This window comes from Eleginops maclovinus, chromosome 18 (genome assembly GCF_036324505.1).
Source record: "Eleginops maclovinus isolate JMC-PN-2008 ecotype Puerto Natales chromosome 18, JC_Emac_rtc_rv5, whole genome shotgun sequence".
NCBI lineage: Eukaryota > Metazoa > Chordata > Actinopteri > Perciformes > Eleginopidae > Eleginops > Eleginops maclovinus.
The window spans coordinates 16,061,823-16,079,026 of NC_086366.1; the positions used below are offsets into that span (position 1 = coordinate 16,061,823).

A 17,204-nucleotide genomic window follows, 5' to 3' on the forward strand; every position below is an offset into this window, starting at 1 on the left:
TACCTGAATGATGAGGAAAAGATTAAAATTGTGCATTAGCTGATTTTCATAAACAATGACTACATTAGGTAGCAACAAGGGAACCTTTTTTATGAACAGATGCAATGCTAAAATATGATTCTATCAGTCCAATTAAATGTAAATTTTATGCAAAGTACTGAAGAGAAAAATGATCTTTGTATTTAGCCTGGTGTATCATAACAGGGCATACATAATGTGAAAAGCTAAAGTCAACTCTGTAAAGCAACTGAAGGTAATGATGTATGAACTGAATAAAATGATGCATGACTCAAAATAGAAAAGCTATATCCAAACTTTTTAATAATTCACATCTGGTATATGGGGTCAGCTCCGATATCAGGATGTACATGTACACATCACAGAGGATGCACTGTAGGTCAAAATGTTTTCTTATCCTGTGAAATATCTTAATGTCTACTACATCCACTGAAATAACATGGTATGCACACGCGAAAGGCTGCCAGTTGCTAAACCCTATAGTCTTTAGTGATTCCTTAATCTTTATTTTAGTGATACCATTTTGTTTGATATGAAATGTCTTGACAACTTTTGGATGTATTGGGGTGATATTTGGTCCAGACATTTATGGTCCAAAGACGATGAATCCCCACAATTTAACTGACAGAGTTAAACATTACATCTTTTTCACATCAACAGTTAGTTCAAAGCCCCTCTGTGCCTCAGTCCAGCTTCAAAGAGCCACTGGCATGACTGTACACTTTTGTGTCATCTGGATACTGTGCACATATATAAGCCCTCAGTTAACGGCAATGGCAACAAGGTATGAAGCAGATTTTTTATCTAATTTTGAAATGAGTGAACAAAAGACATAAATTAACCACAAAAGACATACTGTATGTGTAACCAACTAGTGAAACCAACTAACTTAACATTATAGTGTCATAATAAAAAATGCAAGCCAAATGCTCAGCCATCTAAAATTGTATAAACAATCCTTTAACTTGTATGGAATATCAAGTTGCCTGAATGAACAGCATGCTCTAAATATAACTCCTGGAATAATTACAAGTCTTGTTTTTTTGGTTAAATGCAAAAGGCTTTTCAAAGATGTTGGTTAAGAAGACACTACATCTTTATTTAGCACTGTATAGGATTTTTGTCAATAAAAAAAATAGGGTTGTAAATCCTAGGTTTCAACACAATACGACATTAATCAGATAAGAAAACAGTATTTCCTGATATACTGTAACAACAGCTTTTTGTTCACAACTTCAGAGCTAATGCTGCCTTCAATTTGTGTTGGTGAGTCACAAATCAATGCTGGGAATAGGTCAAATACCTGCATTGACAGCATTAATGTCCAGGTGGAGAAACTAAGTCCAAGCCAAGTTATCTCTGTTAGTTATTGTAAGCCAAACAAGTTGATGACAGCCCATAACGCAGTATTTTACACAAGAACATGGCTGCATATCCAAGTTTGACAGTACTGTGTGAACCGGGTAACGTCACACCACTAGCACTGCTTACTAATTGTGATATAATGAATGGTTGATCATTTAATGGATAGATCGATCAGGATTGACAGGCCGTTTATCCGCTAATCCTATCAGCAGCTACATTTCTGACCTGTGTATGTTTGAATACACGAAAAATATTTGACTTGGAGCCAAATCATTTGAAGTCCATTAAGTGTGCCTGGCCCAGAATGATAGTGCTGTTTTCTCAGTTAGGCCACCGATTAAAACTGGAGCCATGCTGAGGGAAAGACTTTCCCTCAAGTCAAACACGGAGGTGCATCTGTTTTAAATAAGACTTGAGTTATATCTTTAAGTCTCATTATTGCATGTCTAATTTAAAAGGACAGTTGATTTAAATGTGATGCCAAAACATAACCTGCTTTGAAATGCAGTACAGTTGCTTTTCAACTTCCATCAAAATAACAAACAAGGCATAGTGAATCAGAGCATGTTGCTCAAAATGCTTCTCCTTCCATATTTTCTCTGATAAGAGATACCCAAGGCTTCAGAGGTTTTTATGGTACAATACAGTGAGGAAAGGTTTGATGTGTCCCTGCTGGATTCAAACAGCACATCACAATTACATGGCATGCACTTTACCCAGCTGTGCCACTAGGACGACATGAACACCTGACAGGTCTGAAAGATGTTTGCCGCTATGGCAACGCAGCAAAAATAACACTGATGTATGATATCAACAAAAGGCAAGCAAACCAAAGCACTTGAGCAACAATGCCACACCATCGAAATGGGCTTTTGTCAGAGAGTCTCAGGAAAGAAATCTACCCATAGCTCTAGCCTTCCACATTGTTCCACTAAAGCAGCATTTTTTTTGCAAAGTGAAAAAGTATAGTGCGAAAATATCTGCATTTTCCTGCTAAAAATTCACAGTGAAGATGGTGTCTGTGCATTTTTCAAAGCTTTAGCAGACACATGTTAACACTAGCATTTTAAACCAAATAATTTATTTAAATGTTTGATTTAAAATAGAATTTGCTTGCAGGTTACGTGCAAGGCTCACAGTGGATGTAATTGAAAAGCGTAAAATGCACAACGGATTTCACTGTCTAATACGATGAAGTCTCTTCCCCAAAGCTACTCAAGTTGACAGCCAGCTGCCATGTGCTTTGCTAGCTCTGTCTAACGGAAAAGTACTGACGTGTCAAAATGCATAGACTTTTACAGCTTTAAAAAAGGAGTGTACCGGTGCAAGGACTTCACGGTTCTGCATGAACCTTGGTATGTTTGGTGGGGACAGAAGTGGTGTGGTTTCATCAGACTTGAAGAATAGGAATAAATGGGAAATATAAAGAGTTTAAAATGACCTGAACATGTATTTCACATATATTTAAATGGAGCTTTTTATTAGCTAATAAATTATTCTTCATAGAAAATAAACCAACTACCTGCTCTATAGTTCACAATATCTGAGAGGTCTTTAATTCTATTAATGCGTGTCACTATCCATGTGAGGGAGGGTTCTTTGATTGAGCGGCATGCATTTGTTTAGGAACTTCAGGGTCACAGTTTATTTTTTGGAAGTTCTCTTTCATAGTATCATCAATTGTACTCATAACGTGACTGTTTCCATAGTTTGCTTTGAGGTAAAGCATATCAAGGCCTTGAAAGTTTCATTATATAAAAGTACAATTTAGTTCATTTGTTTTGTTCCTTGACTTGTCCTCCATTGTCCTGTCATTGCAGCATTGTTTTGAGTGTCACCGAAAAAAGGTGACAGTAATTTGCCTTTCATACTATGACATGTAAGGGTCCTTCATTTTTAGCGATTTGGGCCTGAAAAGTTCTTGAATTTGATTTTTTTTTTTTTTAAAGGTGTTGGCCTACCAAACTGGGAGTTGCATACCAAATTAAACGTCCTGTATAGTATGGTTCATACCTGATACAGAGCTAATGAACCCTTTAGAGTCGACGATCACACCGGCGTGATCAGATCACATGAAACGTTCTTGCCGGCGCTGCATAAAAACAACAGTCCTATTTAGGTAAACAGCGCTATACGAAGCGAGACAAAGCAAGACGAAGAGAGACGAAAAGACACGGCGGGAGCCGAAGAGAGATGGCGGGAGATCGAGAGAGAGAGAGAGAGAGAGGAAGATAGACGAAGAGAGAGGAAGATAGACGAAGATAGACGAAGAGAGACGACGACAGACGAAGAGAGTCAGCGGGAGACGAAGAGAAACAGAGATTGAAGAAAGGTGACAGACAAACATTGAGAATTATAGAGATAGTGAGATAGATTTACAGTTTTGAAGATACAATAATTTACAGTATTCTTTTCATTACTCTGAGAACTTTGAGTAATGAGTGAAAAACGCCTATCGATGCACCTGCTATTTGTTCATAAAATGTGTATATAGGTACATGATACCTCAATCAAACTTTTTACATTATCATAGTGACATCCCCTGTATATATTTCCAGGTTTCAAAATGTTTAGTTGTGAATGTTTGTGCTATCCATATAAAGAACAATATCAATTTCAAAATCCGTTTTTACGTTTTTTGTGAGATTTTGGGTCCAAAATGTTCATATAGTATGTCAAAATGAAAAAAATAATTATCAGGTTATATACTGTAGGTGAGGTTGTCCTAAAAAGAAAGATACCAAGCATTGACATGCTTAACATTTCTTAATGGGATTTAGTAAGACAAATAAAAAATAAAAAAGTAGCTTAAAAACAGCCAAATTAGCCCCAAGACACCAAAGGGTTAAGACATTTACTTAATTTCATGATTGACTTGTGCACATAACGCTGTAAAGTACTAAATAATTTAGAAGAACCCATGTTCCTCCAGTGTCTTCTTGTTAATGAAATAACTGATTCAGACTTCAAAGCTCTTTAGCACATGTTTAAATACCATCAGGGTGGTTGCCATGATCAAATATAAATAAATTGCAATTCAATGTCCATCCTCTGTCTAAATAGTAGGGTTATCAAAATCCCTATGCAGTTCACATACATTTAAATCAAGATACAATGGAAGTGCTTAACAGCTGAATGTCTTATCACAGTCACTCAATCGACTTCTCCTCCCCAACCGCGGATCAAAGGGGTATCCATCTGCTATAACTGAGCAAGTGCCATGCGCTGTTTCACCTAGAGGATTTCTAAGACGTAATCATCTTTCCGTCCTGAACGTGCTTTATTTCCTTTGAGACATGCACTCTCGAATCAGCATCTAGACATCAGGCAAAATAAACAAAATAGGAACAGAAGAACAGAAGAAAGAAGAAAGAAAAGAACAACAGGCAAGTTTTATAATTTACTGCTTTTCATTTAAACATTCAACATTTACCCAATTAGATGATGTAAACATGTCTTATATGGATGCTTTAATCGAAAAACCTAAGGTGATAGACACCAAGCAGTGTTAATAATTGTTGTTGAGATTCAAATCCTGCTTCAGTGATCGGCTCGAGCATGGAAATCCTGACAAATCTCAGTTGCCTTTGGTTGAAAGTATTAATAATTAGAGACAGTAACAGCAAAATGCTCCTTTAATGAACAGCACATCAGCTCTGCAGTATGGTCTTGGACACTTTCTGTGAGATTTGCATACATTGAAACGTTTTTCTTAAAGCCATCCAAACTACAAATGCAGTTTACCTATCTTTGAAGTGACAATTATTTTTCATGTAACACATTTGGTGAAGAATAATACATTAGACTTATTTAATATATTTAGGTAGTGAAACAGTATCTTTTTTGAATGAGTCTAATCTAACATTTTGCTCTGCTCCACTAGATGTGTATTGTTAGCATTCTATTGATACTTCTACCTTAATGATTTCTCTCTTATTGTCCCTTTTTATTTCTATTTCTGGTTTGTTTAATATATTATTTAAATTAAATCATGATTAGAGTTATTTGTAGTTTAATTCAACTGGATATTGTTTATGGATCAGCAACAGTAATGTTTTCAAAGAGCAAAGTAGCTCTATAAACCCAGTAATATCTCACTGGAAACTATCTAAAATGTCAGCTAAAGGAACTGAACACAAGATGTGAGGTATTGCTGGTAGAGGGAAGAAGGACTGCTGTGTGTCAAGCAGCAGCTAAGCAAGAATTTGCAAATTTTTTAGATATGTTACAATATAAGTTGAAAAAGCATGTACATACAGGTAGGGCTGGGGTTTTTGACCACAATCTTCAATGACTATGGGTAATTTCATCTCAATAACGATTGCATCACCTGTCATCATCTATCAATACGACATATAGTATATATGAAGTAACCACATCGGAAAGCCTTTTTTATACCCCTGTTTGATTTACCACCACTAGTAAAACCTAACTTTTTTTAAATCACTTGTAAATCATCAAACACACCACCTCTGGTAGGTTTAATGGTACACCAAACTCTGGAGTCCTTATCCATCCATCCATCCAAACATCTAGGAGGAGTCTAACACGCTTTACCAATGTCCTATACATCACTAGACTTCCATAAATATGGCCCTTTTAGTCAATAGACCCCCAGCCCACGACGGCTACACCCAGCCATCATCTATCAAGTCTCGCGCTAGAGAAAGTAGTTTGTCACAACAATCTAATGAACTGATCTCGCTGAAGCGAAAATGTATCATCAATAACTGTAGGCATGGACGGCTCCTAAAGGCCAAAAGCATGCCGCTATCGCCTGTTGGAAGATAACCACCCCTTAAAGAGATTATCACTTTACATTGCCGGGTTGCTTTGTTTGCTAGTTTGCTATTGTTGATGTTGTTATCAAACCATAAAGCTTTCATATCGTTTCACGTCTCAGCACAGCTCATACGAGCATGATGTACAGCTGACCTTTTACTGGGCACTGTTCCCTTTGACACGAGTTTGGTTGGCATGTCTCAATGCATCTTGACAGACAAGTAATGCTGAGGGCTGAGACTTTAAAGCCACGGCTGTTTCTCTAACGGTTCAGCTTGAGTCGAGGTAGCTTTTGTTTTTTGCTGGTTCATATCTCATGAAAGTCCACCTAGCCCTCTGTGCAGGCCTTTACAGATGAATCCACACATCACAAAAGATTGAATCGAGAACATAGCATGCTAACCACCTTATCTTTCAGCTGTCTTATATAGCATGCCAGTTTAGAAATTGGGCAGTGAAGAAGAAAAAAAAACAGTGCTGTCGGTTAATGGGACTCCAGAGAGAGATTTCCATTTATAAGACAGCAGCCTATTGAGCGGACCATTATCTTTGCGATAGCCAGTGCTTTCACATGTTTATTGGAGGAAAATCCTCACTCCTATCAACAACAAAAAATCACAACTCTCACATTAGCATTTACATTTATAGCTGTTGGCAGTCAGGCTTATCCCGAGCAACATACTGCACTGCTCAGTATTCATAATTAAGACAACGGCATCTGATCAACTTAAGGCATTTGGCAGCATCCTGATCATCACAGCCTTCAGCTGACCGTAAGTGCTGTACCGAGAGCAACTTGGTTGTGCTGGATTAACAAGCTTCAACTCATTCCCTTGAACAGATTTCCATTTCTTTAGGGCACAATAGACAGTCACAGTCCACTGCAATATAGGAAAGTGTCTTTATTACGGAAAATGCTGGACAAAGTCTTCACATTGTCGGATCTGCAATTTCTTTGTACTGGATGATAAAATAGTACTTTCTTTTGTATTGCATTGTATCCTTACAAGTATTCCAAAAGCTTTTTACTCAAGTAAGGTGCAGAGATTGTACCATTATAGTCTATTACAGGCTATAATTAGCTGAAGTTGCATGTTGACTTGTAGCTGCACACAGCATAGTGCACACTGGATGCCCTTCACATGAGGATCTTCTTCAGCAGAAATAAAGACAGTGTTTTGGATATTTCCACCGGCCCACTAAGGGACAAAAGCCTCCTTAAAGAGGTTTTGACTGAATCCTCTTTAGGCTCTGTTTTGTTTTGTTTTTGAACTCCTGTTTTCAACAATGTTATTGTTCAATGTCCAGAAAATTGTCTAATAACTGAGTTTTAATCACAGCCCATTGTAGGGTTGAACACAATTATGCAGCAATGTATTGCCATTTAAGGCAATCACTATTGAGTATGGGATTAGGACAAAACATTTTGGTGATGGGCCCTAATTCTATTCAGTATGAATACATACAGTAGATGGACTTCACACTGAAAAGGCATGAGAATGGATGGTGACTCCACCTGAAAAGTGTGTGTCCCATGCATTCACACATGAACATTTCATGCTCAGCAGGATTTATATGGTCTACTAACCAGAAAGTCAGACTGTGGACACAGGGGAGTCACTGGACACATTCCAGGGTACAAAAATCAATCCCTAGAACCAAGCCCATAAATATCACCAAAATAAAGTATTACTGAAATTAACTCACTGCCTGAAACAGTACATCAGCAACAGCCCTTGTAATTAATAACTAAACCTTAGATAACTATTTGGAAACAAGGGGAGGAACATCCAATAGATGTTGATCTAAGGGATAGATTTTCCTGAGCCCTGCTTCAAGCTCAGTGTCAGCAAGAAATCAACCCTGCTTAAGTGTCCTTCTGCCCACGTATGTGTAAGAATGTGCTGATCGATGAGTTATACTGCTTACTACAGCCAAATAAATACACCACACTGCACAAACCATTCATTCTGTTGGTTGTCATTTAAGTTAGCGGTGTTTCTTAATTTCAGATTAACATGGGAGGGGAAGGAATACGACATTGTTTATAGCATACACATTTTCTCTGCAATGGCCAAGATAAAGATATTCTACATCCATTACTTTCAGGAAACATTGATCAATAATTATTTGTGCTGCATTTCTTTGGAAACTGTTCGAAGCTGTGCCCTAAATCTATTCTGAGGAGAATGTGCAGAGTATTTCAGAGTTATAAAGCTTTCCAAATGTGTCAAAGATTTACACAGCAATAATCTGCAGCTTTGTACTGATATAGTGCACCTCACCTTGAGATAAGCCTACCAGGTTGTTATTATTTTAAAAAGCCAAAGGTGGTAAATTATCAATTTGTTAATCTTGTGTGCTTAAAAGATAAATAAATATCAAACAAAACATGCAGCAAAGCATGAGCCGAAGGAGAATGTATTTCATGTATTCAGGCCAAACATGTGGACATCCTGCTGCTGCTGTTTTTTTTATTCTTCATCTCCCTTAAGCTGTACCTTTTTTTGTGATGTCCAGCCTAGTTAGACCAATATCACTGCAGCAGTGGTGCTTTGTAAGGCACCAAGGAAATTCTCCTCAAAGACATGTAGTGTAGAGGGAGGGATTTAATTAAGGTTAACTGAATATTTACACTAGTGTTTGTCAGTCGCAAAAGCAGGAAATCAAGATGCCTGATTGTGAATCTCTCAGAATAAAACATGCTCTTTGTTAAGTATTAAAACAATTTGACTATGGAATCATTAAAGCACAATTAAAAACAACTTTTAGTATATTCCCCAAAACAAAGAAATACTGTATTGTGGTTGTACAACATCAAACAGCCTTAACTGAAAAGCATCAAGTTTCCAGAACTTTTCTGAAACAGCGTGCAAAAAGGCTTTCAAAACACAACCACATATAAATTATGGTCAGCACCAAAATATTATTCACAGACTTTTTATTTTTGCACTGGGGTTCTAGATTATGCATGTGTTTCTCTATTAAAGCCAGACATTCAAACAAACTGAGGAAACAGAAAGTGAAGGTTGAGGCTCTTGAAAGTTCACTTCACTGGAATAGATAATGCTTCCTCTGTCTTCCAGCCTTTAATAGGCAGCCAGAGTAAGACATCTCCAATGAGGCTGCTGCAGTCTGACGAAGAGCATGCCGCAATACTTTCTGACAAACAAATCAATATTTAAGGACAAAAAGATCTCATTGCAATGGCATATTCAGCAGAAGTAATTCATGGAGGCTTTATCTTTTTTCTAATGCCTCTGTCAAAAATAAAATGCGCTACATTTAGCCCAATGCTTCTTACTTCAGAGAAGGAGGTCTTAATAGGACCTGTGGTAATGAGCACTGCACAATAATATATTGTTCTTATGCATTATTTAATGGGACTGGGGGGAAGATAGTGTTTGTGTGCATTTCAAGTTCTGTATGAGAGCATGAAGCTCTGTTAATTGGCTCTCTCAAGAGATGGAAATGCTGTTCTGGCAGAAGATATTGATCAATGTGACCAAATGCAGCATGATCTAAATCAGTGTCACCTTCAGGTAAACAGAGGAGGACTAGAAGCAGCAGTTGAAGACATCACTGCGAGTTTGCTTTTATGCTACACTCAGCCATTGTTTCTTGTTTACATAACAATATCATATCACTTTATCTAAATGGCCACATAAAGGCCCTCACACAGTGTCAGAGCAACAGTTAAAGGCCGCCACCGTGGCAGGATGACTGCACAACAGTGGTTCTTGAGGGAGTCAGATGCCACAAATCATTTTTTTATCTGAGGGTTACTGTCTGGTACCATGCAGCGAATCTCATGAGAATACAATGTGATGCTCCTCTGTAATTTAAATGCCATATACTATACAGCAGATGACATGTTGTTCTCAATTGAATAATTGTGTCAGGACTCCAGTGTCTCATGTAAGGTTGAATATGGGATGTTTGGATTATAAAGGCTGCTTACCACTGTGCTCAGTGGGGTGTTCAATATCATACCGCATCCTGCACAGCATTCCTGAAGGAATTAGCACTCTAACCTCCATATAGATCTTTATGTGGGTCTGTATCCTTCACTTCAGACAGCACGTCCCTGAGAGTGACTCTCCCATGCTTCCTTCCTTCACGAAGCCCCTATTGTACATTCTGGTCATACTCGCTTGCTACATTTAACATGCGACACTCATCATGTAGCCCCGAGCAGGTCAGCCTTTAAGCACCAGCGCTCACTGTGCGCACCTGTTTTATTAGTCTTTGTCAAAGAAAACAACAAAACCAACTTAGCAATGGTTGACAGGCATGCTCCACACAAACGTTCATGCTCTTTGACAAAAAGTGACAGCTTTCCTTATTCAGATGTACTGCTCAGATATGAGAAGCTAAAAGCCTCGAGGATAAAAGGCGCCATGCGGCAATCATTATTTCCAAAGGTTACCAAGTCAGAATACCAATGTTTTCAAGAACAAAAAAGCCATGACCAAGAGGCAAATATCATGAAGTCTATCTTCTCCAGTTTAGCCATGATAATATTTCTGGAAGGTCTAGGAGAGTTTTCAGCTGCATTGTATTTTCTTTAGTTGAGGAGAGTTTGTTTCATTTTTGATTTTTCTCAATCAATGATTGAACATTTGTAAAAACATTTGTGTTTGGACTGCTACCTATTTGCAAGAGTGGTTTTGTGTTCAAAATTGCGGGCCCAATGTAGAAAATAATATCGCAGCCCATCCCAGCATGCAGTGGGAGAGAGGCAAGGTAAAATCTATAGAGGTCATTAGTCTTACACAAGGCTTAAAGTCACAATCACCTTGGAACAGGCAAGAAATAGATAATCTACATGGCCCAGTTTATTTTCCTCAAACGTGAAGAAACACATATTGGGAGTATATCATTGCATTCAAACCCAGGACACTTGCAAGGAGATGTAATGATGCTGAAACAAAAAACAAAAGTGCCCTGACAAGAAGAAGAAACACTCTGAGCAGCGTAATCCAGACAAACTGTATCAAATATATCACATAAATGATCAATAGTTGTGTGTAATATATTACTGTTGTTGCTCTCATTTAAATTCCTGATGCAGCAAAGTTGAAAAGTGTTTTATGCCTCTAGAGGCCTGGTTGTTATTTACCTGTGTTTCCTCCAGTGTTCACAGCTTAGGGTTCACCACAGTTTTTCCCTTCAGAGTCACTTACTAACCTTAAAAAATAATAATATCTCTAGCTCTAGTTGAATTGCTTCAAATCTTTGTTGGCTATTCCTTTGATCTTTTTGGCTAGTTGTAATTAGACCATTTCTTCAACTTTTTTATGCTTCTTGAGCACTAAATAACTTGACTTGCCTTGGGAGAAACATCTCTGCTGTAGTCTGATAACAACTTAGCCTAATTGGTACTTATTTTCTTTTTTCTTTACTGTTTCCTTAATGCATGCAGAGTCCAGAATTCACAACAATAACGAGAGTATCCTTTTTAATCACAGAAATCACTTCTTTTAAGTCTGTCACTGTTTGCATGGATGCAAAGGTAGTGCATAGATGCAAAGGTAGACTGAGATTTAAACCACTGGGGAAAAAATCAATCATATCACAACACCATTGACCCTTCTCAGTTTCAACACACTACTTTATCTTAATGTTGTGATCAGACATTGCATCTTTAAACCAGCCCACATGACTACTACAATACTGTATGTGTATACTGTAAATATTATAGCGTGAAGTGGCTTGTAAAAAAATAATCTTGACACCAAATGTGTACATTTTACAGTTGTTTGGTGTTCAAGCATGACTCACTGCAAAAGAATGCTTTACGCAGAGAACAAAAACAGATGTATACATCCTACTATGTCTTTTATACTTCAGAAGCAGATCAATAGCTTGTGTGTGCTGCTATTCTCTCATTCCCGCAGTGGCTGATAACCCTTTACTGGTCCCAATTTCATAATGCTAACACATGACACTGGCACCATGAGCAGCTGCTGTAACACAATGCAACAGAATGGCAAGGCAGAGAGACCACATTAATCTCACCCCATGGTCCGCATAGGCAACCTAGAAAGCAGAAAACCTTACACACATGGCATTGTCACTTTCTTTTTATGCATTACCTGCTGGGATATGAATTTGACCGGCAGTCAGTTTCCCGCCTGCGATTGCATTGCTAAACATTGAAGCGTTGGCAATAATGCACGATAATGATAATGACCACCCTGCCTGATTTCATTAGGCTTACACATGACAGCAAGTGCTCTGAGCTTCTGCTGTAACACCCCGCAACACATTGACAAGCCAAAGACGTGATCATTACTGCAACACACACACAGCTAGTAAAAAACGGCATCTAAATACATAAGAGCCCTGCTGCATGCACTGCTAATTCAAATTACAAATCCAATAAGGCTCAAGGGTTTCAACCCTCCTTAGAAGAACCCTCATTAACCTCTGTTTTTAGGAGCTTTTCAAGTCCCTTATGTTAAAACCTGTGTGGTGCACAGCTTTAACCAAACACTATTTCAATTTTCTCAATTCACTCTGTCGGTCTAAAACACAGGATTCAGCATTTACTGAAGCACTTGAGCCACTGAGCTAGCTGCTTGTGCTTTTGTTTGTTTTTATTCTATAAAGACCATATAATGTGTGACATACAAAGGATGTTTTTAAGACTCTTAAACATAAAAAGGAATTATCAGAATATAGAACAATGCCAAGATCAGGTGACAAATTACATTGTCAATCTTTCTGTGTGACTTCATTTTACTGTGCAGAGGTGTAGGAAGTAGACGTACACTCCATAGGCTCAATAAGAGTAAAGGAGGCTATATACAGTAGATGCAGCTTGTACTGTTTCCCAATAACACTGCAAGCTGCAGTAACTCTCACTGCATACCCCGATGTAGCAACATGGCTGGCCAATGCCTACATCTTCCCCAGGGGATGTCTTGGGAAGGTATTATGCGGATACAGCAGAGCTATATGAGAAATCTTTACATGACTTGAGAGTAAGCACAATGACACCTAACCCCTCCTCAGTCTAACAGATTTACAACCTTGCTACCTCCATGCAGGCACCCTGGACCTCATCTCTCCCATCTATTGTTGCCTGTGTCCTCTGAGTGATAAACAGATATTTCAGTGACCTCTCCAGCCTGCGTGCCAAAATTAGAAATGGCAGAGTGAAACAAACTTCCTAGAAATGCTGAGTTGAATCAAAGCAGGCTGAGCTTATTGAGTAAATGGTAAATGATGAGAGGGACAAAAAATTCCAAGTACGGTGCAAACATAATTGCCAGCACTCACTCATTGCGCCCATGAGATTATTATCATGCTGCATCATTGTTTCTGTAACTCTTTATCATCTCTTAACCTGCTCGCCTGATTGTCAGAAACACATCCTATCGAGGCCTCCACTCATCACCATAAAATAAAAGAATAATCTCTTTATATTTTTAAACTCAACTCAAAAGCGACATTACTGAGTTTTGATCATCCATCAAGCTGTGTGGCTCCACAGTAAAACTGTCCATTCTCTCTGCAATCAGTGAAACGGCCCAATGGGGAGGATCTCAGAGCTGCTGCTAATTTATGAAAAGTCTTCTTCTCTGCGTCGTGCTGATGCAGACACGCCCGGGCCATTTCAACATGCAATCCACTCTCTGGGAATTCAAGTTGTGTGTCACTGTTTAACCATATTTCATTGCACACTTTGGAGCACAAAGCACAGATACAGAACGACAGGGTCGTTTTGGATCCATCTACCAACTGACAATATATGCACTTCAGAAACCGCTCCAACACGTGAGGACTGACTATCTCAAGTAGCCTGAAAACATCTCAGCTAAACAGATATCATACCATCCAGCAGACTAGTTTCAATGGCTCCCCTTAAAATAGAGCATAGATAGATAGATAGATAGATAGATAGATAGATAGATAGATAGATAGATAGATAGATAGATAGATAGATAGATAGATAGATAGATAGATAGATAGATAGATAGATAGATAGATAGATAGATAGATAGATAGATAGACAGACAGACTACCATTCTATATATAGTTGTTTGCACAATCAATGCGCCACATCACAAATGTGGACACTGTTCAGCTCTACAGAGAGGCACACATGCTTGTGTCAGGAGTGCAAAGTCCACCGCACATTTCTCACCAAGTCTAAGTGACTTACCAAAAGTGGCACTAATAATGCAGACGCCGAAGGGTTGATCCTATTGCACATGATTTCCGCCGTCCACACACTTGTCTCTCTGGATACATTCACTCTCTGATGGTAACGGGAGTTCATTTATTCCATATCGACGCGTAAAAACCTTCTCATTAGGCTCTTGATGGCTCGTGCTGGAAAATCCAGCCGACGCGATGATCGACAAATGTGCCGCTCAAGTATCATCAACAAGAGACAGAGGGATATTTTCCAGTTACCTGCGCCGCGAAAAAACCCCACCTTAAATCCCAGTACGATCCGATTAAGGCGTAAAAGGCAGAAATTGTACACCTGAAATCCCCCCAAAAATCCAAAAGCTCGGGAGAGTCCTAGGCTTGCCTTTCAAGGGGGTTACGGTGGCAGGACGTGGTGCTATCAAGTCCCCCGCGTACGGTTTGAAACGCCGGAATACGATTAAATTCCCAATAAATATCCCTCTTATTATGAATTGCAGCACAGATGGAGTCAGGACAGAAAACTGCAGTCCGGAGGCGATGTGCTGCTCTCTTGAAAAAAAGCCCCTGACGGCTGAAGGTTGGCGTCAAATTGAAGTCCGTGAAAAAAAATTGCGAAGGTCGAAAAGTCTAGTAATTACAGCTATACGGCGCAGTTATCACGCCTGCTTTACTGGCAGCTGTTTGCCATTACTGTAGCAATTTGTTGTCATAACTTCCTCCGTCTGAAGCGCAATGAAGGAATCCCACCCATGCACTAATACCCTGTCCCCCCCCCTTGCCCCCCACCCCCCGCCCTCTTTCTTTTCTAATAGGCTTCTATGCGTACCCATGCGAGCAATTAGTTTTCATACATGACTGTCCGCTCCTTCAACAAAGCGATGCGGTCGATTTCTCCGGGCGGGATGTGGCAGGGAATCTTGCTGTGTCCTGGAGAACAGGCAGCCTTTGAAAATGCGTCTCTACTCCTCATGCAGGCGTCCACCTGCGTAATAAGAGCCAGATATAAATGCATACATATTGTCACGCCATGATGTCTGGAGCACAGCAGAGCCAAGTGGCCAGTGGACAAATTCTTAGTAAGAGAGGAAAACGACTGACACCTTTCATGGACAGTGCAGCACTGCAGCAATGTGATGTCATTTGGGCTGCATTTAAAGCTGAGGGTTTCTTTTTCCTGTGGTGAAGATGAGAAGGAAATGTTTTCTCATGATGGTGGGATCATATCTAGAGAAAGTGTTTGCGATACTCCGGGCTGGGCAGGCAGCTCATGGTCCACCACAACAAGACACTGCAAAGGTGGGGAGTGAAGTGGATGGAGGTGGGGTGTTGGGTCATTGCTGCACTTTAAAAATCACATTCACAACCCCCCTATCGGCGAGTTCACTGCTTTGTGTTCGGGCTGTAATGAATAGCCTACCGTTCTTATTTTCTTATCCCTCTCAATCTTGAATACCCATCATGATAAGCAGCAGTACACATAGTTTGACCACCCACATGTCCAAGGCAGCATTATTTTGCTTTGGAACAAGCACTCTGCATCGGAAATGAGATATTAAGACAAAGAAAAAAAACGCAAATATCCTCCCACTATAAAAAACAAAACAATACAAGGGGTAATCCTCTCAGAGATGCAGAAGAAAGAATGAGACAGCCCATCCTTTATTATAATGTGCACATCCGCAATATGCCTCTAAGAAGAGGATAACATGTGTTTTTTGGTGCATATTCATCCCCTAGTGTAGCCTACTGTCTGCTTGCACGGAGGCCGCAGGACATGTGATGTCTAAAAGTAATTCTTGTGTCTCCTCTGACAAATCCTGTCAAATTAGACTGATATGTCTGCAGGGGCCTCATACATATTGCAAAGAAACAGACTTGCGTTGTATGGAACATGGTGAATATTGGAGAGCTACAGGGAGTGAGGAGAGTAAAGAATGACCCCACATTTAAAGTACAGGTGATTTAAACGTAATGTCTGCTCTGAGCAGAATTAATTTGCTGTAAGAAGTACGTGGTGATATAAGAAAAGATTAGATACAATAAAAATATCACCCATAACAGGTCCCAAATGTAGGACTATAATAATGTGAAGAAATAAAAGATCCATAAATAACAAGGTTACTGCTCATAGTAGAGTACCACAGTCGCACTTCATGTCTTAAAAAGGAAAAATATATAATTGTAAATTATAATAGAAGTATTTCTTTTTCTCTCGAATTGCCTAACATCCTCCTCTCTTTCTACTGCAGCTGCATTTCACATCATCTTTGTTTCACTGCTGCAACATGACAGGTGTTACAATAATCTGATGTGCCACCCTTTGTACATGAGCAGCAGCCTGTTGTAATTAAAGGACAGTTCATAATGGGCTGGGCACCTCCAGGGCATTTTGAATGGATCGGTAGGATGTGACACAATATTGAGAAACTTGCAAACCACGCTTCACCAAGACTTGACAGTCAGTCGAGAGATATTCCCAGCAAAGTCATCTTAAATAGGTTTGAAAGAAGACACATTTAAATTCAAACGCACTCTCAAAATAGTTTTGTGACTTTTGAATAGATGACAATCTTTCAAAATGTCATTGTGCCACAGAACGTGCCTGAGAGTTTATGTTTCATTAGGTGATTGCTCTGAGCCCGATGTGAATGAGCATGTGTGTTCATGGGGTGGGGGAGTGCATAGGACGCATGCAGCGAATACTGATGGAAATTGAGAAAGAGCCATGAAGGAAGCCAATCTGCTATTTATACCAGGCTGCACTCCATGGGGCAAAGCTCCCTTTCGCAGTAATGCACTGTAAAAGTGATTGATTAGTGTGATATTGAGAGATTGTCCATCTTAACTATCTTCTCTCACCAAAGTGATGAAAT

The 17,204-nt window shown here is 39.3% G+C and overlaps 1 protein-coding gene across 1 annotated transcript in view; it reads right to left on the minus strand.

Annotated features, from left to right (window-relative positions):
* The window catches only part of lrfn1 (leucine rich repeat and fibronectin type III domain containing 1), a 93,397-nt gene extending 78,355 nt beyond the window's left edge, over positions 1-15,042 (minus strand). The window contains exon 1 of the mRNA XM_063907302.1: positions 14,339-15,042. The gene's annotated coding sequence lies outside the window, so the exon portion shown is untranslated. The remainder of the gene's footprint in view (positions 1-14,338) is intronic.
* Between the last annotated feature and the right edge of the window lie 2,162 nt (positions 15,043-17,204).